The sequence below is a fragment of the Melopsittacus undulatus genome, chromosome 14, assembly GCF_012275295.1.
Source record: "Melopsittacus undulatus isolate bMelUnd1 chromosome 14, bMelUnd1.mat.Z, whole genome shotgun sequence".
In the NCBI taxonomy this organism is placed as follows: domain Eukaryota; kingdom Metazoa; phylum Chordata; class Aves; order Psittaciformes; family Psittaculidae; genus Melopsittacus; species Melopsittacus undulatus.
In genome coordinates this window covers 5,506,304-5,532,252 of record NC_047540.1, presented here as the reverse complement: position 1 = coordinate 5,532,252, position 25,949 = coordinate 5,506,304, and positions in this window count along the sequence as shown.

Sequence of the window (25,949 nt, the reverse complement as noted above, 5' to 3'; positions counted from 1 at the left end):
TCCCTTGTCTTCTCACAGAGCATTGATCACATCCCTGCTTCAGCAGTGCAGACCTGCCCACAGCCCCATTACTTATTGCTTAACAAGTGCATTAGTGTAAATCAAGAGGCATGTTTCAATTATCTAATAGAAGAATTATTGATCTGCACTCTCATTCTGAATGTTCAAATGTTCCAGCAGGAGAAACAATATTTGTATTCGCTATAAAAGTCTGAAGTGTGTTTTTATGTTTCACTTTGATTGTACTACTTAGAAAGCCATTGCAAGATGCTTTTGTGGAAGCAGCTGTGGCTCAGATGGGGTCCACAGCCTGGTTTCTGCTGCTGGGATGCTGGTTCTGCTTGTGGTCAGTGGATTGTGCAGCAATGAGAGCACTAGATGACAGTTCCATCCTTTAGGATGTTGTGCAGGGAAGCCCAGGGCTTCACCTTTAACTCATCGTCCACTGAAAAGAGTAGCGGTTCTTCAGAATGCCAAATTTAGTGTAAGTACATTAAATCATAACCATTTTCTTCCCTTTTCTGCACTGTGGATCTGAAAGTTGGGGGGAGGATGGGGACTTGTACTTCTTGAAGCCATGACACGAGTGTGTGGAGCCTTAGGCATGTGGCTGATAAAGCAAGCATCCTGCAGGAGAGTTAATACAATAGTGGAGTTATCCTAAACCTTCTGGCTTTTAGTCCATTGTCCTTTGGTAACTGTGTAAAATGCAATTGAAGGATGTTCCTATTTCCCTTTGATATAAAACATGGGGCTATTTTAGAAACTTAAAACCCATTCCAGGCTCTTCTCAGCACTTCTTTTTAAAGCAGCTCAGCTCAGCTGTCAGTCCCTAGCTCCACTTCAATTAAAATAGCTTTGTAGCCTTCACTGACAAGCAAACATCTACAGTAAGTTGCAAACTGCAGAGCAATTCTTCTCAGCTTAAGAAAGATGCCAAAGAAAATGTCACTTGCCACCTCTCTGCGAGAGCTCTCTGTACTTCAGAATGAATACCCAAATAACGTTGTCAACTGGGAAGTTGCTGATAACCTTTCTGTGGGACAAGAAGCGTGGATGAGCCATAATAGCAGTTGTCAGCGCACTTCATGCAGTCCCAAACTGTTGCCAGAGACTCCGTGGCCCTGATGGTTTTGTCTTGCAGTGGGACTGTTTGAACACTTCATTGTCAGACCAGGATTTCCCTGCTGATACGAGGCACCTGATGAACCTGTCACTGCTTTCATGTTCTGTTTATTGAATACTGAAAACACCCTCAGAAAGCAAATAAGATAAACCCAGAACAAACATGTGCAGAGCAGCAAAATCCTGCTGCAGGTTTATTACTGTCACCACTATTAATAAGTTTCTTTCCGTAGGCTGTTTCCTGTTGTGTTTTTCAATGTTTAAAGCTTTTAAAGTCCCCTGAAGGTCTTAAGTTAGGGGAGGTGAATCTCTTCTCCCCCTGTTTGGGGGTCTTTAAGGAAACCTGTGCAGCTCCAGCCAGTGCTGAGCTGTCTCCCAGGCGATGCTCGCAGTCTTCTGCACAGAAGGGTTGATACTTGCAAGGGCTCCAACACTCATTTCCCAGCTCCTTCCTTCCCCAGCCCCGGTTCATGCTGCTCCAGTTCATAACCCTGCAGGAGCCTATTCTACACCCCTTTATTGAGCGCAGCATCCTCTCCTGAGCTGAGCAGCGTTGTTGATCTCTCCAGGTGGGAAGCACAAAGAGAGGACAGTGGTTGTATTTTCCCTCTCCTGTTTACACACTGGTTTAATTAGGAGGGTGCTTTTGATTAGCTAAGGGAAAAGAAAAGCTCTGTCAAAATGAATTCCTCTCTCGGAATCTGCTCTGTGCAAAGTTCGGGTGGTTTGTTGGGAGCTGGAATGTGGGCAGTGGAGTGAGAGAAATCAATTTTCCTACCAGGTCTAATCATGACCAGTGTGAAATTAAGTTGTCTCCCAGTACCTCTAATATGCATGTCTAAGTGCATGTTCAACTGTTTGCTGAGGCAATTTGCAGGAACCTGGTTCTTTTCCATCCCTTGCACTTGAACCAGACTCCCTTGTTATAAAACACTTACGGGCAAACCGCGATGTGACATGTTGACACCAGGGAGGTACTGAAGTTTCAGAGGAGAGGAGGAGGGCATGTAATAGCAATATAAACTGTTATGAATCAAGAAGCTATTTATGAGCCATTTACTTACTTAGCCCTAAAAATAGCTAGGGCTGTATGTGAAGATAAGTCTGTGATTGAAATCAAGCCCTAGACATGATGTAATGGGGAAAGGGGGGCACGAAGACAGATGTAATCGGTTATTCTAGGAATAGACCTGCTGTCCGCTCCATGGATGGGGCAAGAGGCTCTTGCTGCCAGGTAATGCCTGGGTGAGTGTGGCTGGAGGAACTGCCTTGGCTTGGACCAGTGTTTGCTGCCAGGCTGAAGGCAATAGGAACACCTCAAAGCCCCAGCCATTGCCACCGGGCTGGAGTCTCCTGGCTGGTGCTGTCCTCAGTGCATTGGTGTAGATACCTGCAAAGCAGGGCTGTACTCAAAAGGGCCATGGGGCTTTCAGTGAAGTTACAAGTCTCTCCTTACCCAGACTTAACTGCTGAGTTGTGCTTGCTGGAAAGAGCTGTCTGTGGTGTAGCCCCTTTGATCTCCTGCTTCCATCTGGAATTGTATTCCTCTTGCAGTGTTTAGCTGTTTAACCCAAGAGGTGGCATCCTCCCTGTGACCCACTGTGCTCCTTCGGGTCCCTCACTGTCAGTGCAGACGTGTATCAAGTCACCAGCTCTGCCTATGTGTGCTGTGGCCTCGCTGGTGCTGAGCAGATCCTTTGCATGGGCTACAGGGGCAGTCCTGGCCCATCTGCTTTTCCTGTCTTAAGCACAGCAAAAGCAGGGTGCTGCATCCTGGTTTCCTTTGAAATCAGGGGGATTCAGCACCCCTGTGGCTGGGGAGAGGGAGTGGGAGTGGAGGCTGAGCTGTGGTGCTGTGGTGCGAGGTGGGATTTATGGCTTGTGACTGGTTTTCAAGTTAGAATCATTGATTTTTATACTTTTGCCCAGTTTTTCTCTTTGAAATGCAATAAATCCCCTGAAGCACCTGGTTTCCCAGGGATCCAAGGCCATTCCCCTCTCATGTTGTGGAGCTGTGCTGGATGCTCTGCAGCCAGAAGTGCTGGAGGTGGCTGAACACTGGAGCTGCAGGGGGGACATGGGTTCTCCAGAGTCTTTAGATTCAGTTTTTCTTCATGGCCCTCCCATTTTCCCTGCAGCAATTCATGATCCACCAGGAAGGAAATCCATGCTTTGTTTCTGAGCTTGCTTTGTTAATGCCAAAACAGTTCTGTTTGTGCTGCCTATTCCAATACAAAAGCAAATAAATTCTTTCTATGTAAACCTGCAGTTATTTGCCCTGAACGAGCTGTTTTGATACTGTTTGAAAGGTTACAGTAAGTTCTGTTGGTAGGTGCTAAAGCCATGAAGTGCATTTGGGCTGGAAAAGGCTACTTCTGATCAATTCTGCTTCCTCCTGCCTTTACAAAGTTAATATGTCAGGCACAGCATTGAATTTGGGGGTGAGAGCTTTGCCACTGCATATCTCTCTTACCCTCTCTGAATAATGGATGGCTGGGAGACCTGGTTCAGTTGTTAGCTCTCCTGCTAAGTCACATACCATCTGTGATACTAGATATAAATGGGAATAGCAACATTTTGCTCTCCAAAATGGGAGCTGAGGATTGATTAATACTTGTGAGGTGATCAGAGAGCTGATGGAACGCGCTGCGGGCAAACAGGGCATCCAGTTAGAGACTGGATGTCTACCTGGAGATGACAGGGTAGTTGTGGGCCTCCCCAGGCTTATCCCTGATCCCTGTCCAGTGTGAGAGCATACATCAGAGAACCTTGCTGGGCCATGCATGGGGGCACAAGGAGACAATGAATACATATATATTTTAAAAGCACAATTACTAGTTTAAAACCAGATGAATGAGATGAATTAAGCCCTTCATATGGGAAGGAATGTAGGCTATTGGTGCTACTTAAAGGAAAAAGCATTCTGAACTGAAATAGCCGATGCCTTTAGATCTCGGGATGAATATTCTGCAATTACTCAACTCTGTTATAGTTTTTCAAACATTTTTAGATCCTCAAAGAGAAATGCTGTTTATCACCTCTAATTTCCACAACTGGGTCTGAAAACTAATTAGTAAAATAGACTGTGCCATATGCTTCCTTGGTATGTGCTCCTGCTAGAACTAGTTCTATTTTAAGTTGGGGTTTTTGCTTTGTAAAATTGCTATTGCTTCTAAAATGACTCGATTCTACCTGTTGTCGGGTTATTGTGCATCGTATTCTGCTCCTTATGTATCTGCATCTCTTCTTGGCATAAAGATTACCTGAGAGGAAGGAAACATAAAACAAAACTTAATCCTTGCCATTCTTCCTGCACAAACATGTCTGGGTTCTATTCCTGGGGGCAACTATTACAGAAAACACTGCAGAGTTCGCAGTAAGAAAGCAGCTCCTCATGCAAGGAAGCTTCCTCCATGGAGAGGGAGCAGGAAAACGGGACTCGGAGTCCCTGAAAGCAGGGATGTTACAGGCTGAGCCCTGCACTGGGGAGCTTGTGGAGCTGCTGTAAGTCAGCCAGGGCTGTGCTCATGGCTATTGGATTGACTGCCACTCCTCGGAGCAGGACGGGATGGATGCTTCTGCCATGTCAAAGCAGGTTCTGACAGAGCCTGCAGTGTTCAGTGATGCTCCATGGTAGAGTTTTCCCCTAATACTCTGCTTAAATTTTCCACTACTCATTTTAATATTGTTATTCCTGTTTCTATGCTAAACAACTCTTCTTCCCTGCTGGTTCATGTCCTCATTGCGTCTGCTTTCTGGAAGAAAGCCTCTGCTTGAGAGCAAGATGCTATCCTTAATGTAAACTCAGTGCTGAAAACTTTCCAGCCCTGGTTTGCACCTGCAGCATGGCTGATGCTTCCCGGAGTTTCACTCCCAGCTGCACTGAGGTTTGTTTTCCAGCCCATGGGGAAGGATTTGTGATGCTGTGGATGAGTAAGTGAAGACTTTTCAGCAGTGGAGTGAGCAGCATTTCCCTTCTGAAATGGGGAACTGCAATGAGCCTGGCAGGAGAGCCATTATCAGGTGGCTGTTCCTTTGCCCTGCCTTTGTGGATGTAAATCCTGATTCCTTGTTCCATTTTTCAGGCATTATTTCTTTTCCTGTCCCATTCAAAAGAACAAAAAGGAGTTGTGAGCCTTGGGGTTTGAGAGGTTTTGCTTGGTGATGGCATTGCTGATTTCTTCCCCTCCCTTTGCATCAAAAATAGCTTTTCCTTTTACTTATGGACATGAAGGGGAGGAGGGAAGAAGGGAAGGACTGAATGGTGAAAGCTGGAGGAGGTTTAACCTGAAGTAGTGATTGAAGTGATTTGATTGTTTGAGCCTTCTGAGGGTCATCCCAGCTCCTCAATAAGCTCTTGCTGTCTCTCTGCTTCCCCACCAGCTGAAGGTGCAGTGAAGTGCTGGGCTCTGTAGTGACTGTGCAGTTGTTGCCTTCCCGGTTCATTCCCCTCTCCCTGCCTCTCCAGCTGCTCTCATTTCCATTGGGAATATATATGGGATGAGAGGCATACAAGGGAGCAGGCAGGAGTTATGGCCAGCAGACAGCATTTAGTACAGATGTGCAGAGCAGCAAGTAGCGGTTGCCAGCAAACCCTCAGGAGATATACATCACAAGAGAAAGTTGTCAGCAATTCATTTTCAGAGGGCTAAACATCACCCATTTTTTAATAGAAGGGGAGCCTGAGGGACCACAGAGAGAATAAATCAGTTGGACTCATGGGAGGTTTATAGCTACTTTCCAGAGCATTCTTTCTGTCCCTTCCTAATCACTTTCTGTGATTCTTCTCCTTTGCAACAAGTGGAACATTAACCACTGAGACAAAGCTTCTCAAACGGGCAAGACTTAAAGAGATAAATAGCATTTAAAATGGCTTTTCTTTGTGAGATTCCTTCTATCATTCCCCAGAGAAGGATGCCAAACACTCAGGTACAGGTCTGGTTGATCCTGTAGGTGATGTTCGGGTGCCACAGCGAGGGCTGGGCAGCATAGAGAAGAGCCCTTTTCCTTTGTTTTCCCCTAGCTATAATGGGTGGAAATGGGAAGTTTGCTGACAGGGTTGAGACTCTTCTCAAACTAGCTTATGGGTTTGTTTTCTTTCTTTGCAGCTTGCTCTAACAAGGTAGCCACAGAGCAGTGAGGGAATCCAGTCTCTTCACTGCAGAGATGGCACTGATTTAATGATGGTCCATGGTTGTAGTTGACTCCCTGATGTTTTAATGGGTCTGTATTAGGAAAGGACAGATTATGTTCTTTCTGCAGAGCCTCAGTTCGTCAAAGCATTTCAGCACATGGTTAAACATATTGAAGTCCAGCACTACTATGCTCTGTGTTAATGGCATGTAAGTGTGTAACACCCGATCAGGGTTGCCGAGCACAAACTGACTCTCAGTGCGGTGGCTTTTCATTTCCATTAACTTTTCCATTTCCATTGCCATTAACTTAATTCTCTTTCCATATTAAAAACCCCTCCTGCAATGAAGCACAAACCCTCATGTATTCAGGATGCTGTGGGCAGCTCCCACCATTTCTGCAGTGCAAAATGGGATGGGTGGTAAAAGCTCCTGCAAGGCATCAGCAGCCCTTTGGCTGCCATCAGCAGAGCTGCCTTCCCCCAGGTGAGGCAGTGGTCTGGAAAGCTCAGGAGATAAAGAACTTGAGCAGAGTCATTGCCAAAGCCCCACTCTGTCATATTTCTCTTTATTACCCCTTCCTCTGGGCCGTGATGGGATTAGTGAGATTGCCATTTGTCTGCTTTATGTATTTTGTTTTCCCTTCCTCTGACAAATGATTCCGGAATGAAAAGTTTGTCAGGCCTTGGAGTTCAGCAAGAGGCTCTCTGCAATTCATTGGGGAGGGAGCAGGCATCTAAAAAACTGCTATTTGATTCAACTTTGCCTTCCTATCAGAAAACGGTTATTTTAGCTCAGTGGTGGGTGTAGGACACAGAGCTGGGTGGGAAACACAGTCTATTTATTTGTCAGATGCCGGAAGATGTGAAAACCAAAGCAGCAGTCACAGGCTGGGGAAACACAAGTTTGCTGCACCTGCTTGCTTCCTAAGCGTTAGGGATTCCAGGGCAGAAGCAGCAGCAGCAGCAGCAAGTACATTGACCTTGAGTGAAACACAGGCGTGAGCTGAGGTCTGTCAGAGCTGGAGGCCCAGCAGAAGCAGCCTCCAATGGTGCTGGTGTGAAACGGCTTCTTGACTTTATCATCCTCCCTGTAGCCTCTCAAGGCCTCGAGCTAATTGGAGGGGTTTGTCCTGACACCTGCTGCAATCACAGCTAAATACTTTCCATACCAAATCAATGCCAGTAAGGAAGCCTTTGCGGTGCTCTTGTCTCCATGCTGTGTCTTTAACACTGGTTTCCACTTGTTCCTGGTTGCTCCACCACTGCTTCCACTTGGAGCACCTTCCTGTAGCCACCTCCCAATGATTTTTAGCCTGAAGACTTGTGGATCTTTCCTGCTCCCACAGTTCAGCCTTCCTCTTCTGCTCACTTATCTCACAATGTCCATAATCATATCAAAGTACCTGCAGTGATTTCTGGCTCAGCAACAAGATGAGGGATCCCATCCAATCTTCCTACCTGGCACCATCGTGGTTTCCTGCTGGAGCTTCCAGAGGTGGAGGCACAATGTGGGATCCTCTTCCTTGGGGCTGTGCAGGTCCATGACAAGCAAAGGGAAACAGTTTTGTCTCCCTCCATATTAGTGATTGCTGATGGATGATGCACTCTTCCTTTAAGTAACCTCTGCAAGGACTGATGGTGCAAGTGTGTGAGTGGTGTTGGTGTGGTTGGAGCTGTGTCAGGGGAGAAGCCACACAGTTATTTGACAGCTCTTCCTGATGTTCTGGAGTCCCCAGGTAAACCCCAGCATCCTCCCTCTGGTTATAGCAAAGTGAATATTCATCAGCTGAAAATACCATCACAGTAACTGGCTAAGCTGTTTTCTGCCTGCTGCAAGGTGTGATAGCTGGATCATAAGGTAATCCTGAGTGGCTCCTCTGAGACCATCACCCTGTGATGGCAGCAGGTTCCATGCTGGGCTCCTCATCCTGCCTCTTTCAAGCTTCCTACTTTGGGGACAGTGCAGGAGAATTGGCTTCTTCCTGAGCAGGGAGCAGGGAACAGGTATTGGATCATCAATGCCCTGAGACTGCTGAGCCCATCCCCAGCCCTGCCTGTGACCACTGTCAGCAAACAGACCCGGGAGAAGGGAAGAGTGGGATCCTTCAGCTTTGGTTGCCCAGGATAAATGAAGCAGTCACAAATGATGACTGGTTCATGCTGCTGCCTTTAACTTGTGTCTCACCAAGGAGCAGAACCAGCATTTGAGCTGAGAACCAGGACCCCATCCATGGAAAATCAGGTCTCTCCTTTCATGTTCAGGAGGGACTCTGGGTGCCTGCTGCCAGAGGGGTTATTATCTTGCTTTCTGTGGAGGGTTCCCACAGTCATCTGCCATCCCTGCTTACCCTAACCCGCCTGGGCTGGCAGTGGGGGAATTGCACTGGAATACAGAGCTCTTACTTCCAATCAGCTGGAAAGGCCACACAAGAGCTGCGCCGTCCGGGTGTGGGATTAGGGGCTTTACCATTCACACGACTGTGGCAATCATTCTATAGGGTTTAATGAAGCCAATACTTATACATTAGGATATTTTTAATTGATGGAGGTAAAACTCCCGCGGGAAGAGTGTGTTTGCTGCTGTGAGGCTTAGAGGTAATTAGAATCCCCTTTTTGACACTGCACTGGTGGGAATCAGCGCCAGCAGTTCCATTTGAGGCTTTATTTGATTATTTTTCTCATTCTGCACAACATTATTACATTAACCTGCCACTCCTGACTCCTCATCCTACCATGGCATTTATGCATGACAAGGGCTGTGCTCTGAAAGGAGCATCAAACTGAAGAATGCTCCATGATGATGGAAAGGCTCCTGTTTATCCTGTGCTTTTGGAATAAGAGCTGATTTTTGGCTTTAGAAGCAAATGCGACCTAGTTTGGATCCAAAATGTAATCTGGTCCTTTATCCACACAGCTCAGCTCGTCATTGAGGACTGAAAGTACTCGACTGGGGTTCTGGGGTTATTTCATTTGTTTCTGTAGGAGTGCTTTTATGGTGTATACACACACACAAACAGAACGTGTTCGGGGTGGGGAGGCAATGACTTTGTTTCTCCCTGCCTGTGCCTATGCTTTGTGATAAAGCCTTTAAGTGCAGGAGCATGTGCTGGGGTTGAAGCTTCTCACTTTTGGGCAGAATCATGGACCAGGTGATGTCCATACCCTCTGGGTGATGTGGTGGCTTCCTGAAGGTATGTGAGCAGGGGGAACAGTCCCCATTGCTGTGATGCCGAGAGCCCTTTTCTTGCCATGTCCCAGCCTTCATCCCCTCTCCAGCCCAGTTAAACCAGAGGGGCAGGAGGAGGCTGCTCCAGTATGAGCCTGAGGGTGCTGAGGCGCTGGCACAGGGTGCCCAGAGAAGCTGTGGCTGCCCCATCCCTGGCAGTGCTCAAGGCCAGGTTGGACACAGGGGCTTGGAGCAGCTGCTCCAGTGGAAGGGGTCCCTGCCCATGGCAGGGGTTGGAGCTGGAGGAGCTTTGAGGTCCCTTCCAACACAACCCAGGCTGGGATTCTGGGATTCCCTTCTGACCAGGCTTGCAGATGATGCCATCAGGCCGCAAGAGAAATCTCACCCCACCAGGGGACCCTGCTCCTGTTTTTCCTTCCAGTCTCTGCACACTGACCTGAATGCAGTTTGGTTTCTGGGTCATTCTTCTGGTCTGTACAACGTTACATGCCTTGCTTTTTAATTGCTTACTTTTAATTAAATCTCATTACTTGAAAGACCCCAAGGAAGAACTTACAGATCTTTAATTTGATTTTTATTTTCATTAAGCTAAAGCTTCTATGACAAGTTCCCAAGAGCTTTTGCTAAATGCACTTTGTTTTCCTGCAGGGCTGTTCTCAATAGAAGCCCCATTCCTGCCACAGGGATGTGGGCAGGAAGGGGATGTTCACCTGGTTTCTGTGACCCTGCTGACCTGTCTTTGTTATTAAGATTGTGACAAGCAGGGAAAGCAATGAAATACTGCGTTAGATGGAGTGGGTTTAACCTTAGGTTGTCACACATTGTGTTGGCATAAAAAGCCGGGGGAAGAAGATTGTTCACACAGAGCAGGGGATGCTTCTTGGGCCTTATGAAATTAATTATTTTATATTCCATAACTGAAACTTGTAACTCAGTGTAATTGGCAGGAGAGGTCCCACAGTAACAATCACAGAGCCTGTTATTGTTTCCTCTAGTGCTCCACTGTGGGAATGCTGGAAAAACAGCCTCCCATTCTGGTGGTTATTGGCAAACGTTACAATAAATCATGCCAAGCTTGTACAATAAGCTCAGCCATAAACAATTTCTTCTCTTGAAATGTGAAGTGTTAGAGGAGGGAGGAAGGGGGGCAGGCAGGTTCTGTGGGACCCATTTAGCTGGGGTTGTGGTTTATGGCATAGGAGAGCTGGAAGGGTTTGGAAAACTTTGTTCTCTTCCCAGTCTGCCAATGCCTTGCTTTGTGACCATAGCAGGGCATGGATTCATCTTGTCTTGCCTCCGTGCGCTGTTAAAATAAAGCCATAATGGGTGAAAATAACCATTAATGGGTTATTTTAAACTCAGTGGACTTTGGTCCATCCTCATGTGGAGCACTTGGTGTCGAGGAGCCCCTTCCAGCTGAGCCAAGCCAACACAGGCTCTTTGCCATGCAGGAGCTGAGTGCTTACCCAGGGGCTGGTGCTGATGTTCTGTCTCCATGGCATGGGGATCCCATGCTTGTCTTCTCTGGTGGCAGTGGCTGGGGAGAGGGAAGCAGCTCTGGGAATGGTTGGTCAGTGGGTGCAGGTTCAGCCCTGCCTGAGCTCTTTCCCAATCCCAGCTATTGCTGATGATAGGAGGGGAAAGGAACCTGTGTGCTGCTCATCCAGGCTGACACTGGAACGGGGGTGACACCTTCCTGTGATGATGCCATGAGGCTATGTAGGTGCTCGGGAGGATGCAGAGCACCTGTGGGAAGCTGGTGATGGAGCAGATGTGTCCGGTTGCACAGCCGGCTGCATCCCTGCAGACAGATGTGCTCGGTGCTTCAACAGGGGCCAAGGCTGCAGGCTGCTGACAGGAGATGCTGGTTAGGCCATAGAGCCTGGAAGCATCCCCAGAGAATGCTACAGAATTGTATTTGTGGGGATCCATGGAGGGGAGTGTTTTAATGCAGCACTTTTGGCCAGCTTTGGGTCGGAAGTGTCCATCCTCACCAGAAGCATCATGCCTGTATCTCCCTCCTGTCGGGCATTTGTTTGCACTTTGTTAAATCCAGCACCAGGGGATTCTTCCTCCCTTTGCTTTCAAAGACCTCATTTCAACTTCCCCTTGACTCTGGGATGCCAATTAAGTAGCTTGAAGCAGGGAGGGCTGTGGATATTATTGATTAAGGCTCTAATTGCTTATCTCGCCACGCTGTCCAAGTGAAATGGACTGTATGGAGATGCACTAAGTGAGATAGGGATATGGCTGCGTGCCGCTTGCATTGAAACGTGCATGGCTCCTCAACACAGGGATATTTCGGAGCTATTGTTTCTGTGGTGCTGCCTTTGTCTCGCTGCTGTTGTCCCTTCCAACCTCACTGCTTCCACGTTGTGATCAGCCAAGGGGGCAGTGGAAGGCAGCCCACTGCAGGCGCATCCCATTTGCTGCTGTGAGCACTTCCCAAGCAGCCAGTGCTGCAGCAGAGAGGCTGCATAGCATCAATCAATGGGTAATTAATTTCCTTACAGCCCAGAACCAATGCTGGGCATTTTCCAGGCATCGTTGCAGGGCAGCAAGGGGCAAGTTCACAGACAGAGCAGAGGCAGTGGTTGAAAGCCCCATCTCTTAAGTTGCAGATTTGGGGTATGTGTTCTCAAGCTATGAGGTGATCACAGCTTTGTTCACTCAGTGACCCTGAAGAGGAGGGGAAGCCTCATCACAGACTGATGCAGTTGGTCACAGTGAGATGTGGACAGCATCAAGAGCCAGGACTTCCAGGCAAAGCAGCCCTCTGCCCATAACCCTGGGCTGTTCCTGGCCTGGGAGGCATCAGGCCCTTAGCCAGGAGAAAACAAGGTTTGCTGTTTGTGAGTCGCTGCAGGAATCTTTGCCCCCCTCTGAGCAGGGGGATGACTCCAGAGCTGTCTAATTGAGCAGGCAAATGGTGGCAAAAGGATTTCACATCCATATCTGAAAGAGCTCAAATTGACCGATGGAGTCAAGGAAAGGCTGAAGCTCATTCACAGCCTCTGCACAAACGGAACCACCTGGCTGGGGATGAGAAGCTTCACACTGGCTCTCTGCTTGGGGGACGTTTCATCAGAATGGGCTGATAATTGCATTGTAAAGGCAGAATCGAGCAGGGTGAATTTACCTTGGAGGCCCATGAAGGACAAGATCAAATCAACCGCACAACAGTATCAGACTTTGCAAGACAAAGCATAAACCCTGAGAGGACTTTGTGAACTCCACATCAGCCTGTGGGTGTTCAAGGCCGACAGTAAGACGGGAAGGTGCCGTCAGGGTAGGGGATGCACGTTCATCACTGCAATGTCAGGACATTGTCATCAGGTTCAGCAAGTGCTTCTCTTCTCTAAGGGAAGATTGGGTGCAATCAATGGAGTGTCTTGATGTGGTTTGGGCTGCTCTCTGGAAACTGCTTTGTGTTAGAGATCAGGGAGAGGCCTCGAACCTGCAGGTAAGGCACAAAGTGCTTTGCTCCCAGGGAAGCCCTTTTCCCTGCCTGGGCAGCTCCCAGAGGATACCAGTGCTTCTTTCCAGGTGTGCTGCACCTCTGGGGCAGACAGAAAACGCTGCAGTGCTGGAGAAGCCAATGAGGACAGTGGTGCCCTTCTTCCTTAGGGGATTCTTCATGTACTCTGGGTAGAAACCAACAAAGACCTTGCAGAGGAGAGCACATACATTCAAGGTGGCTGCGAGCAGCAGTGCAGGTACTGGGGATTGGAGGTAGTGAATCTGCCTTTAGGTAAACTTTTGATTTTCAGATCTGATCTGCATATTTATCCCCTATCTACACGCACACTTAATCCCCGGTCGCAATGGGACATGAGAAGTGCCTGTTATTTCAAGCTCTTTCTCGGTGCAATTTCCTGTTGCTAATGCAGCTCAGTCCCTTGTTTGTATTCCAGTCAAATGATGCCCGTTGTCTTTTCCGAGGTCATTGTGTTGCCTTAAACCCCCCCCACCTCTGTGTTCACAGAATAAAGAGCTCTCTCTAAGGAGCTGCTGAGCCAAGTTGCCACAGCCAAGTGAGCACAGACCTGAAGGAGCATCTCCATCACTTGATTAGCTGCCAGTCCTGCTGCTCCAAGCACAAACATGCTTGGCTTCAGATGCATAGAGATGTGTGGTCTGACTTTATTTATGAACTCTTCATATCTAGATAGTCCTTAGACTATCGATTTATATAATGCAGGTCTGGAGACAAAACCTCTGGCTCCCTTTGCCTCTCTCCTGCCTACTTAGGCAAAGAGGGAGATGGTTGAGGGGTGGGTAGAAGGGATGAGCAGCGCTGCCTCTCTCAGGAGCTGCTGTTTCATAAAGGTGCAAGCACTGATGCTCAAGGGAGGGAGAGCAAGGCTCAGAATTCTACCAAATGGGCTGGATGGCAGTAATAGATAAAACTTTCTGCTTTTCTTATAAGCAAGCAAAATGTGGAGTGGCAAAGGTGGCTCATTTCTGCAGAGCTGCCTCTGACAATAAACACATTGAAGTGTCGGCGCGAGGAGCAGCAAGTTGTATTCTCGAATCTCTCTTGTGAGTAACAATGCATTGTGCTTCATCCGTGTTCAAAAGAAACCTGCTGTTCTTCTGAGGATCCTGTCCCACTTTGCCACTCTTTATTCTGCTTTCTGTGAGTCACGAACTGAGAGGGGAGGTCAGGCGCTGGGCTGGAGGTGCAGTGGATCCAGAGAGCATCCCTGGCCAGCTTAACCCGGGGGTCTGTGTTCCTGTTTGGATTTGCTGTAATAAATCCTCTGATGAAATGAACAGGATGGAGACATCATTAAGTGCAAACCAGATACAGCCACAAAGCCTGTGTTACCTGGCAGTGCTCTGGGTGCTGGCCCTTCCCCAGGCTTGCAGCTTCTCTGCCTGCATGGCTGGAAGGAGGAAACCCTGCGCTGTGTCTGAAGCACCTGGAGCCTGGCTCTGTTGGTGAGGTGGCTTTGTCCCTCTGCCAGAAGATTCCTACAGGTACATTTATCCTGTGCACGCTGCTGGCATAGGCACAGGTGTGCAGCAGGCATCCACTGGAGCTGGCAAGCTGGAGAAGTAAGTGTCTGCAGGGACAATGCACACTCCCTGTTGGTGCCTTCCTCCCCTCTGCTGGCAGTTTCTCTGCACATCTCAGAGCTTTCATCCTGCTGCCCCTGAGAGACAGAGATGAAACATTCTCATCACAGCAGTGGCATTTTTCTCTCCAAGTTCTCCCATGTTTTGCTGATATCGAGAGCTGTAGATGTCACAGATTGGGATGGATGGATGGATGGATGGATGGATGGATGGATGGACATGCAGCTGAATGGGACAGCTGCATATCTGACTTTTCCATTGCAAAATCTGACCCCTCTTCTCTGCCTTCACTTTGATTTCATGCCCCTTCTGACACCTTCTTCCATGGAGCTGGGAGCTGTGTGGAATCTGAGGCTTCATGTCCAGTGAGCTCATCGGGTCTCAGCCCACAGCAGTGAACTCATTGCCAGGATCAGCACTGGTGACCATCCCTTGGTTCCAGATGTGAGCACATGGTGTGTTGGAGGGACTGAGCTGCCCTCCTGCTGCAGAGGCTGTTTTCTCCTCAGGAATGCAGGGTTGGACTTGATCATCTGAAAGGTCTTCTCCAACCCAGTTGATTCTGTGTGGGCTCAGCCCCTGGGTTTCTCAAGGTGACACCGCAGGGCAGTGAGGAGTCATGCAGCAGTGAGAGGCTCAGGTCACAAGCAATCCTCTTACACAGAAGGCAGCTCAATGTTCCCCCCTTGCACTAGTGCAGGTCAGGAATGGTGGGGTTCAGTTGGATCACTGGGATTGTATTCTTAGTGTGGTGCAACCAGAAATCACAGCCCCAAAGCCAGCAGGAGGGGCTCTCAGCTTGGCCTTGTGGAAGGACAGCAGGGCAGAACAGTTGCCTCTTGCATGGCTGCAGACAAGGACATGCTGGTGGCTCTGTGGGCCCCTCTCTGGACCCTGCTGTGGTTGTCTCTGCAGCACCATCAGCACCGAAGTGTTTCCTGCTGCAGGGCTGAAGCAGCAGAAGTACAGCACGTACAGCTGGAGCTGAGGAGGCTCAGCACCCCCTCTTCTTGTTTCATGTTTAATTAGCTGGTGTGTGAAGGATGGAGTGGATAGAACAAGGAAGCAGGAGGGAGAAGGAAGGTTAATCTATCCTGTAGCCTTGCTGTTCCTTCTTCCTTGTGATCTTGTGAAGCAAGGAGATGATGTGTCCTTTGAAGTGCAAACTACTCCCCATCCTACTCCCCATCCTTCTCCCCGAAGTGGTCTCCTCCTCCTCCTCCTCCCAGCCTCAGTCCAGCTGCTTCCTGCAAAGTGCTGCTGATGGCTGAGGTGCTGCAAGGGAGGCTTAGAAACAGCATTTCGGGACTGGCTTTTCTCAGCACCCTCAAAGCCATGTGCTTGTGCAGACAGGCCTGAAACATCAGGGAGCTGCCAAGTGCGAGGAGTTCGGGGTCACTGAACAGGAGGAAGAGTTGGGGCTGCTCAGGGGCAGGATGCTGGGAAGCTGCAGCGTAACCTGGGGTCTCACCATGTCCTCAGGTCTTAGAGAGCCATAGCCCGAGCTGGTATCTGTAAGGAGGGGAACTGGGCTCCCTCCTCCAGGGCTCTGCAATAGCTCTGCTCAGTTTTCAGTGAACTCCTTCAGAGCAACAGCTCGGGACCATCAGCACAGAAGGAGCAGGCTGTAGCCAACAGCCCTTTCCCAGGACCCGTGTTCTCCCCAAGTCATCCTAATTGAACTGCTTTAATATTAATATCTTCTCTGAGCCCTGCTGATGGGAGGGAGGGAGGGAGGGATGTTTCTTCCAAAATAGTCTTAAGCTAATGCAGAGAAGTATGAATAAATCTCTCAGAGATTATAGTCCCTGGAAAGCTCCTGTGAATATCAGAAAGATCCTTCCTGCTAGGGGAGGTTTGATTGAATTACAAATTTGAGGCAACTCCAGAGCAAACCTGATTAAGTCTTTTCTTTTTCCCTCTCTTGTTGTAGCTTTTTTTAAGTGCTAAAGCTTTTTAATCACCAGAAATCCTGTCTGTAAATGGTTCTCATTGGCATTGTGTCCACAGAGTTATGCACCGAAGCAGAATACTTGCAAAGCACAAGCCTGTTATGAGCAGCATTATCACTCATTATCTCCCAGGGAGGGTTTGTGTTAGGGGAGGATCACCCTGGGGTATGGAGAAAGCAGTGGGAAAGTGGGGTGATGTCCAAGAGGTGACCCCATGGGTGCTGCAGGGGGTGATGGGGAGAGGTGGGGATGGGAACCTCCCCAACCAGTGGCACTGGCTCCGTACCCCTTGGAAGTGAGGTTTTTACTGGGGAAACCAGCAAAGTCCCCATTCCCCAGGCACTAAGTGCTTGCAGAGCGGGGCTGGCTCAGCTCTTCCCATGGGATGAGCCGTACCCGTGCCCACAGTGAGTGCCGTGTTTGGTAACGTTGTCACTGTGCTGCTGGTGTCTAACGCATTGCTTTGTAAAACATTGTGGTGTAAAGACAGTATAGAAATCCCCTCATTCAGTTCTCCTCTGTTATACCAGAGATTAAAACAGTAGACAAAGCAAAAGCATTGTCCCACAGAAGCTTCAGTCTCCTGCAGGGCTGTCTGTATGGAGAAGACAGCTGTGGTCTTTAGCAGCTTTTGACAAGTGATTTTTCCAACAATCAGATGGGAGAACATGCTCCGTTAGGCTTATAATTGATAATACACCACTGCTGAAATATGCCTGTCAGTTCTGCAGCTAGGTAAAATCATATCATTGGGATTTCATAACAGTTTTCATAGGCAGCATCCGAAACCACGTCCTCCCCCTGGCAGATGAAAGGTTAGACAGGAAGCTGTGTCAGCAGGATCTGGCCTTCTGCCCCACATGGAGAGGGGATTGGAGCCCAGTGCAGACCTCCAGCCCCGGCTCTGTGTGTATGGCAGATCCACACACGTTTGAAGCCTTTCGCAGGACACAGCAGATGCTCTGCACTGGGGGGATACAGCTGGCTCTAAACCGTCTGTACCACAGAGGGGTTAAATCAGGACTTCAAATGACCTAACCCAAGTCATAAAGCCAGCTTTACAAACAGAAAAGGCAGTTAACTATTGGGCACTTGAGAAAGTGAATGGAGATGTTACTGCAGATCTGGAGTCTGCAGGCAGGGAGGGCAGAAGGCCCAATGCATGCACTGATTCGGGTCCTGCAGCTGAAAACACTGACAAAGGGAAAAGCAGATCTGGAGGGCAGAGGAACAAATGGTTCCGTTCTGCTCCTGAGCAGGTGGAAAGCAGCAGGTGAGGCACAAGGTGAGGACCTGGCAGGGCTCACAGCTCCTCTTTGCCAGCCTTGCCTTGGGGGAAGGACACAGCAGCTTCTGCTTTCTCAGTCCTCCCTTCTCCTTCTTTCCTTCCTTCTTCCCCTCTCTTTTTCCTTCCTTTATTGCCTTCCTGGCACAGAACTCGAATGGGTTGATTGCAAGAGCAGTTACATGACATTTCCATCACCCCTTTTACTGTGCCCCTCTGGTGGCTGCTCAGCCACCAGCTCCTCGCTACAGCCCTCACAGTGGCTTGGGCAGAGGCTGTTCACCCACAGCCTCAGCCATTTAGGCCCCCAATTAGCACCTTGCACCAAGACACCAAGCTCTGCCTGGCATTAGCTCTTTGGGCTGCAGCTTCTTCCCATTCATTAGTGTTACTAACATTTGGAGGCAAATTAAAGGCGTGTAGCTAATAGTGAGCTCAGGAATTCTCTTCAGGGTTGGCTGCGCTGAGTGAAATTAGAGTTCCTGACTTCCCCATTCTCCTCCCCCTTCCTGATGAGCCCTCTCCTGCTCTTAGAGGCTGACATTTAAAACGAACTCAGCTAAAATGAGTATTTTTGTCACCAGGCTTCTTGGTACTGATAAGAGGAACACAGAGGGGAAAGAAAGTCCTGACCTAGAGGGCAGGTGCCCTGGAGAAGCCATGGAGGTCCCTTGGGTTGATCCATTCCGGGGGTGTTTGGCTCCTGATGGAGGTCCCTTCATCCCCTTTAGAGATGCAGGAGTCAGAACATTCTGGGCTAAGTCTGCACATCCCCGGCTGCCGTTTGCCACTGAGCTGACTCTGCTGAGCCAAACACAGAGCACAGACACGAGTTTCAGCAGCGCTGTGTGACCAAGCTGCCAGGCTCTTAAACCCCCAATTTCCTGGCTTTTGATGGGTTTAAATCAGGATGGGTGTGATAATAATGCTAACTGGTACTTCCATGGCACTTTAACTTAAAAGCCCTGTACAAACATTAATTAATTACAGACACAGGCAGTGTGTGCACATGTATGGCTGCAGATGCACCCGGCTTCAGAGCCATGCATAGCTTATAGCCGGGAGTCTTCCAGCATGAGAGAGCACAGATGACATCTGCTGCAGCCCAGTGCAGGCAGAGCGGCTTTGCTCTGCTGTTACCTGCTGTGGGTGGCAGCTTCAAGGAGCTGGCCCCAAAAGGTGACAAGAGACAACCTGTGCCCGTGTGTGTCTGGAAGCACATCCCTGGCACAGCAGGGCTGGGGCCAGGGCCCCTCCTCATGCATGGGCTCTCTTCACACCAGCTTCCTGACAGCTCTGCGGGTGAAAGGATGCTGGTGGTGGGTGATGCTGCTGTGTCCCAGTGCATCCCTTTGTGCCTCATCCTCTACCTGACAAAGTGCTGAGTGTGAAATCTGTCTATGTCTGGACCAGTACAAGGCATTTTTACTGCTGCCTGTGGCTGGCTAGAGGGGGGTTAAGCTTTGGTGGTAAGCTCCTGGTTCAGGGCAGTTTGCCCTGTCTGGGCAAGACAGAGAATGAGTAACCAAGTCCTGTCTGCTTTATCAGCCTCCTTATGGTTGTAGGAGGATGCTTTGGGGGATGCTGTGGTACCTACAATTTACAGGAGATGCAGAGATGAAAACTGCCCATCTCCTGCTTCTCCAAAGTAAACCAAGCACCCCAGTACTGCATGGAAGCTTGCTGTTGGCAGTTAGAAACTGCAGCTGCACCAGCCCTGCTCTCCAAACAGATGCTGCCCAACTGGGATGTGATGTTGTGTCTTGGGGATGCTCCATCTCCAGCCAGGAGGGAGGGAGGGCAGCAGCAGCCATGTAGGAAGGCAGGCTCTGTCTTCATAACCTTTCTCCATCTCTGACCACATGGTGGACATGCAAAAGATCCCTGTTTCCTTGGAAACTGGTTCTTTCTGCATGTGCTGCAGTGAGTCGGGAAAGTTTGCCTTCATCAAACCCCCACGGTGAAGAGAATAAGCTCCAGAGATGCTGTCCTAGGGACAGCAGCCTGATTGCTGCTGCTTTTCTTATTTACATCCCTTTCAGAAAAGGAAAGGGAAAATGAAACCCTCCTGCCCCTTGCAGAGGAGTTCTCTCCTGATTCCTTGCTGGGAATCAGAGGAAATGACTTCAATCACAGACCCATCACTGAGCACCCCAAGCCTGTGCATCCCCTCTGCAAAGCATGGGCTGCAGATGCTGCTCCCCTGTGCAGTGGCAAACTGGGAGCAGCACAGGGACGTGTTAGATGTCTGACCAGCTCAGCATAAAGGGCTTCCTGGGAGGTGCCCTCGCCTGCAGCATGCAGCAGGTTTGCATTGACATCCTACTTGACCAGGTTCCATAGAATCACACAATGCTTTGGGTGGAAAGGACCTTAAAGCTCATCTCATTGCAACCCCCTGGGTCCTGCCGTGCTGCAGGTCCTGAGCATCCCAACCATAGCTGCAGCCAGAGCTCAGAAAGTGCTGCGGTGAAGTAGCAATGCTTAAAGGGGCTTTTTATTGCAGAAACACACACAAAAAAGCCAAAGCTCAAGCTCAGTTTATTCATTGCCTGAATATTTCCAGAGGGAGAACCAAGAAAAAAGGTCAAGTGTTTCTAATAATGGGGCTTTGTTACTCAACCAGGATTTGCCGAACTAAACCAAAACCTCGAAGTTTCAAGTCTTGATCCAGAGTGGGTGGGCAAATGTCATGAACATCTCTGCCATTCTCTTGTGCTTGTTTTGACTGCGTGTACCTCTGAAGGCTTGTTTGAATCCGAGTGAGTTTTAATTTGGTTGTTTTTACAGCTGGAAAGCAATGGAGAATGAATAAATTCTCTTTGCTGAACACTGAGAAAATAGCTAAAAAAGCACTGAATCGGTGATGGAGTGATTGGGGTTGAGAATTTGGTTAATCATCGTTTGAAAGCTGCTCTGGTATCACTGCAAGCTGAGGGATCTCATGGAATGTTTCAGTTGTTTTGCTGTTGTAAGTATTGGGGACAGACACTGTGCAGATGCAGTGCTCTGGTGCTCGGGTGCAAACTGCTCCGGTTCCCAGCGCAGACAGGTGCCGGTGTAGGAATGTCTGTCCCATTGGAGTGAACATCCACTACTGCAGTAGATGTATGGCCAGGGGGGGTTTGGGTTGCCCTGTCACAGTGTTTTGCTCAGCCCACGTTTGCACAGGGATGAGTTACCTGGATGGGTTTGGAACCTGCTCTATAAATGGGACAAAATGTGACATCCACCAAAATCTTGTGATTCTTGGACATTCTGACCATGCTCCCTATGAGTGGCTGTGGATTTGCTGAAGTCACTGGCAGGTTTTCCAATGATCACCTCAGCTCTTCAGCTGCCTGGTGCTCATGGGCTTATTTTGCAGAGAATCTGCTCCCTTTGAGCAATACGGATGCGGGTTATGGAACTGATGCTCAGCTGCCTCCTTTGGTCTCAGTATAAATCCCAGGAGGGATCAGGATGTTGCTTTAAAATCTTTGAGCGGCTCAAACAGAGGGATGGATAAAGAGGAATGTTTGCACAATCTCTTTGCAAATCAAACCCTTAACGTTCGTGCATTGCTCTGAGGAGGTGGAGGGGAAAGATAATCCCGGATTTTGACTTTGAGTTTGCAAGGCAAAGCTGTCCCTCAGTGGAAAACCAGTGGGAGTTTGTCCCGCGGTGGAACCAGAGGATCCGGCATCCGGAGACATGGAAACAAATCACACCAGGACCTTCTCAGCCTGACTCCGGGAGGTTTTGTCTTGTGCCGAGCACACGCCGAGTGTGAGCGTTTGAACGTGTTCTCCTAATCCTGGGATTTAGAGAGCGCTTAGCGACACACACAGAAGTGATTCATTACTGCAGCAGCACCGCGGCCTCAGATGCAAGGCAGGGAGAGCCACCGGTGGCTGCCTGCCATGGCCCTCACCTCACACACCCCAGTGCTGATGCTCGTGCACAGCCAGCACCTTTTGGGGTTGTTTCTGGGGGGCTCCTCAGGGTATCACACAGTGCGGAAGCCTCATGACCATCGGTGCGTCCAGGTCTGTGCTCGCCACATCTCCATGTTCTCTCTTGCTGTATGGAAAAGGGAAGGATGTGCCAAGGGACAGAGCCAGGAGCAACCCTGGGGTCCCAGCCCCATCCATACTATGTAGGTCCTGGGGTGCTGTCAGTGCTGCCAGAGCAGCTTTCACATTTTCCTCTTTGCAAAACTGATTCCTCAACATCTTGCAATTCCCAGAATGTCTGTAGATGTGAAATACCAGCCCCTTCCTAACGCTGCTGTCCTGATTCCATAGGCAGTGAATAAATCCTGGGGTTTACGGCTTTGGGCTGAGCTTTGGAGGGACGGAGGTGGTGCTCAGTGTCTTTAGGACCTTAAAATGCCTCCACAAAGCTGGCGCTTGGTAAGCAGCCAGGGAGCATCACCCAGCGTGGTGGCCAGCCCGTGGTGCAGGGAACCAGTGTAACGCGCGCTCATTATCTCTGCCTTGCTCGGAAAGGATATTGTGATTTTAATAACATCTTGGATCCGTTTTTTCCCTGGTAGCTCCTGTTGCCTTGGATACAGGCTCTGGAGAGGCTCAGCCCTGCTAAAGATGGTAGATCATTTAAATGGAATAGAAGATGAGGTGTGGATTTGCAAACTGCTTTCTGCTCTCGCAGCCGGGCTGGGAGCGCTCCAGCAGAGCCGCACTTCCATGGGCCATGCCAGCCTGGCAGGAAGGATGCTGCTCCCGGAATGTGATGCCAGAACTCCCTCAGCACAAGGTCAGATGCAGCATCCGATGTGTCTGTGTGACAGCACCAGAGCGAACTGAGCCCGCGGCTTTGGGAAGTGGTTTGCACTGATTCCATGGGCACCGTGACCAGGAGCAGAGCAGGATCGTGGCATCTTTCCTAAAGGGCTTCAAGGAGCTGCTGCCATCCTCTTCCTCCTTGGGCACGGCCTCTGTGTTCGCTTAGGAATCCCCACAGGATGTGCAGGGTGGGTTGGAGGCATCAGCTTTGTCGGTGTGTGTCCACAGCACTCCAGTTCTCCTGATGTGCTGACTCAAAGTGTGATCCCCACACACCCTCATTCCCTTCCTCCCAGCCCATCTACACAAGCAGTTTATCTATAGATAAGCCATGCAAATCAGAGAGATCCTTATGTAGGAGGTTACCCACCTGTAAAGGTCACCAGAACTAGTAACAAGCCCCTGCTCTCACCATGCCCAGGGCTTTGGGCACCTCATTTGCTTTGCTTTGGTCAAATTTCATGCTGCTGTAGTTTTTGATGTATGCACTTTGAAAGTCTTCTGCTGTGCTGGAGAAAGCTTGTTCGTGGTGCCTGTTGTAATCAAATAGCTCTAGATCTTCTGAGATGCCTTTGCTTCTTTTAATGACTCTGGGGTGTCCAAGCCCATCCTGATGGTAAACACACTAAATGAATTGCTTTGCTTCCTGGCCCTCATCATAAACAGATTTGGCCATGACGCCTGCCTGACGAGGCATTAGGATCATTTGATCACTGTCAGAATAAATCAGGCTGACTTGAGACAATGCCCTGAGCCCCGCTCTGCTGCCGGGTTAGGCACGAGATGCTAATGACACCGCTCCTGGAAATGAGTTCTTAATTGCTTTAGAGTGGCTGGTGCAGATCAAAGGCTGTGTTAGGTGACCTGGCAGAACTGCACCCTCACAACCCAGCTCTGCCCATGCCCAGGGGCAGCGGGAGAGAGGCCAAACCCATGGGGCAGCTCTGGCTGAAGGTCCTCTCCCTGCACAGCTGAGGATACAGATGCGCAGGACCAGGAGAGCTTCTTTCTTGTGGGCTAACCTGGAGTTTCAGCTCTTTTGCCCTGAGGGCAGATCCCAGGAGCTCACAGAACCATGGAATGGTTTGGGTTGAAGGGACCTTAAAGCTCCTCCAGCTCCAACCCCTGCCACGGGCAGGGACCCCTTCCACTGGAGCAGCTGCTCCAAGCCCCTGTGTCCAACCTGGCCTTGAGCACTGCCAGGGATGGGGCAGCCACAGCTTCTCTGGGCACCCTGTGCCAGCGCCTCAGCACCCTCACAGGGAACAGCTTCTGCCTCAGAGCTCAGCTCAGTCTCCCCTCGGGCAGGTTCATCCCATTCCCCTTGGCCTGTCCCTACATCCCTTGTCCCAAGCCCCTCTCCAGGTTTCCTGCAGCCCCTTTAGGCACTGGAGCTGCTCTCAGGTCTCCCTGGAGCCAAACAAACCCAACTCCTGCCATTGCCTCCCAGTTTGTGCCCATGGATGCCCCTGTGCTGGATCAAGTCTCACCTATGTCTGTGCCTGGCTGCCAGTGGGAAGGACTCCCAGACCCCTCTGGAGCTTCACCCTTGGTGCTGCCTGGGGACAGGGCAATGGGGCCAGGAGGGGAAGGAGAACTCGGTCAGGAAGAAGCAGCAGAACAAAGCAGAAGGAACAAACTCTTTCTTCTTTGCTTAAAAAGAAACCTCGTCCTTCCTGGAGAGGAGAAGAGAGGAGAAGGGAGGGAGAGGCACCGCACAAAGAGAAGGAGATGTGCTGAGAAACCACAAGGTGTTTAAAAGCTCACGCAGGAAACCAAACCCGCTTTGATATCCCCTCTCATTGGAAATGTTTGAGGGCAGGATAATGCTGCCGTGATTTATCACACAAAGGGATGAGAAAGTGAGTGGATCCGAGAGCTCCTTTCTGGTTCTTAGGACACAAAAAAACCCTTTGTATTAAATTACAATGTATAAGCAGAAGCCCCTTAATAAAATGTCTATTTGCAGGCATGTATTCGTTGAGCAGTGACATGTGTGCCCTGCCAGGAGCAGGCACCTGAGGAGGTGATGGCTGTTGTGCAGGAGAGGAGCCACCTTCAGCAGTGTGAGAACATCCCTGCCCTGCTTAACACGGTTACAGAGCCCTGCGCTGAGCACCGGGGTCACTGCTCCAAAGGGTCCCTCCGTCAGCCCTTGGGAAGGGGTTGGCAGTCACTGGGTTTCATGGCCAAGGGGAAACTGAGGCACAAACAGGGAATTCTCCCACGCCAGAGCCTGTGAGTACAAAGGAGCCATGTTCCAGGCCAGAGCTCGTGCCCCGAAGCGTTGGCCCTGCCTTAATGTCACCTCTCCTATCTCATAGGGGCCCAGCATGGCTTGGGTTGAAGGGACCTTAAAGCTCCTCCAGCTCCAACCCTGCCACGGGCAGGGACCCCTTCCACTGGAGCAGCTGCTCCAAGCCCCGTGTCCAACCTGGCCTTGAGCACTGCCAGGGATGGGGCAGCCACAGCTTCCACAGTTCATCAACAGCTCAGCTCTGGCTTCTGCTTGTTTAGGGTGATTTTATGGACAGAGGAGCTGCTTTGGCTGTGTGGCCATTTCCAGGTGAGTGTCTGAACCAGCACCGGCAGCCGCAGCAGTGCCTGCGGTAGCTGCATGGAGCTGAGTGGGGTTTGCTTCTTCCTTCAGTGCTGAGTGGATGGGACCCGAGTCCTTCAGAGGAGGAGAAAAACCTCAGCAAACTACTTTTCCTTAAGCATTCCTCCAGTGGAGCAGCTCCTGCTGAGCGTGTGACATGTGGAGCTGCAGCAAACCCAGCTTTTTAACAGGGAAATGTTTATTATACACTGTGCGGGTTGGGTTTTTTCCCCTGATGAAAAAGAAAAGTGTCCAAAATGAACATTTTTAAACTGATGAAAAAATCAATGTTAGAAAAAGAAACACTTAATTTTTCATTAAACATGTCCCCATTTCTTAACTTCCTGATGACATTCGCAGTGATTTCTGCCCATCACAAAGAAGCTGCACCAACAGCTTCACAGACACCTGGTTCTTTAGGTTATTCCAGCTCTGTCTGAAACGGAGGAAAGCTGGATTACAGCCCACAGGAGGGGGATGTGCCTCAGATACAAACACTGACAATGAGGGGAGGTTTGGAATAACAGGGGGGGCAGGAATGCTGTGGCAAAGCCATGCAGGACACCCCAAGGATGGCTACAGAAGGCAGAGGGGCACCTCAAGCCGAGGTTCCTGTCCCCACTGGTGACTTCAGGGGCAGGCAGCTGGCGAGAGACCCCCCCCTTAAAGTCCAGCTGATCCCACAAAACCCTCTCCAAGGTAATTACATGGGAAGGCACAGGAGGCAAAGGCCAATTTGCATTTTGAGCAGCGCTGCTCTCAGGTCTCCCGGTGGCCTTTGAAGGTTAATGGGTTCCC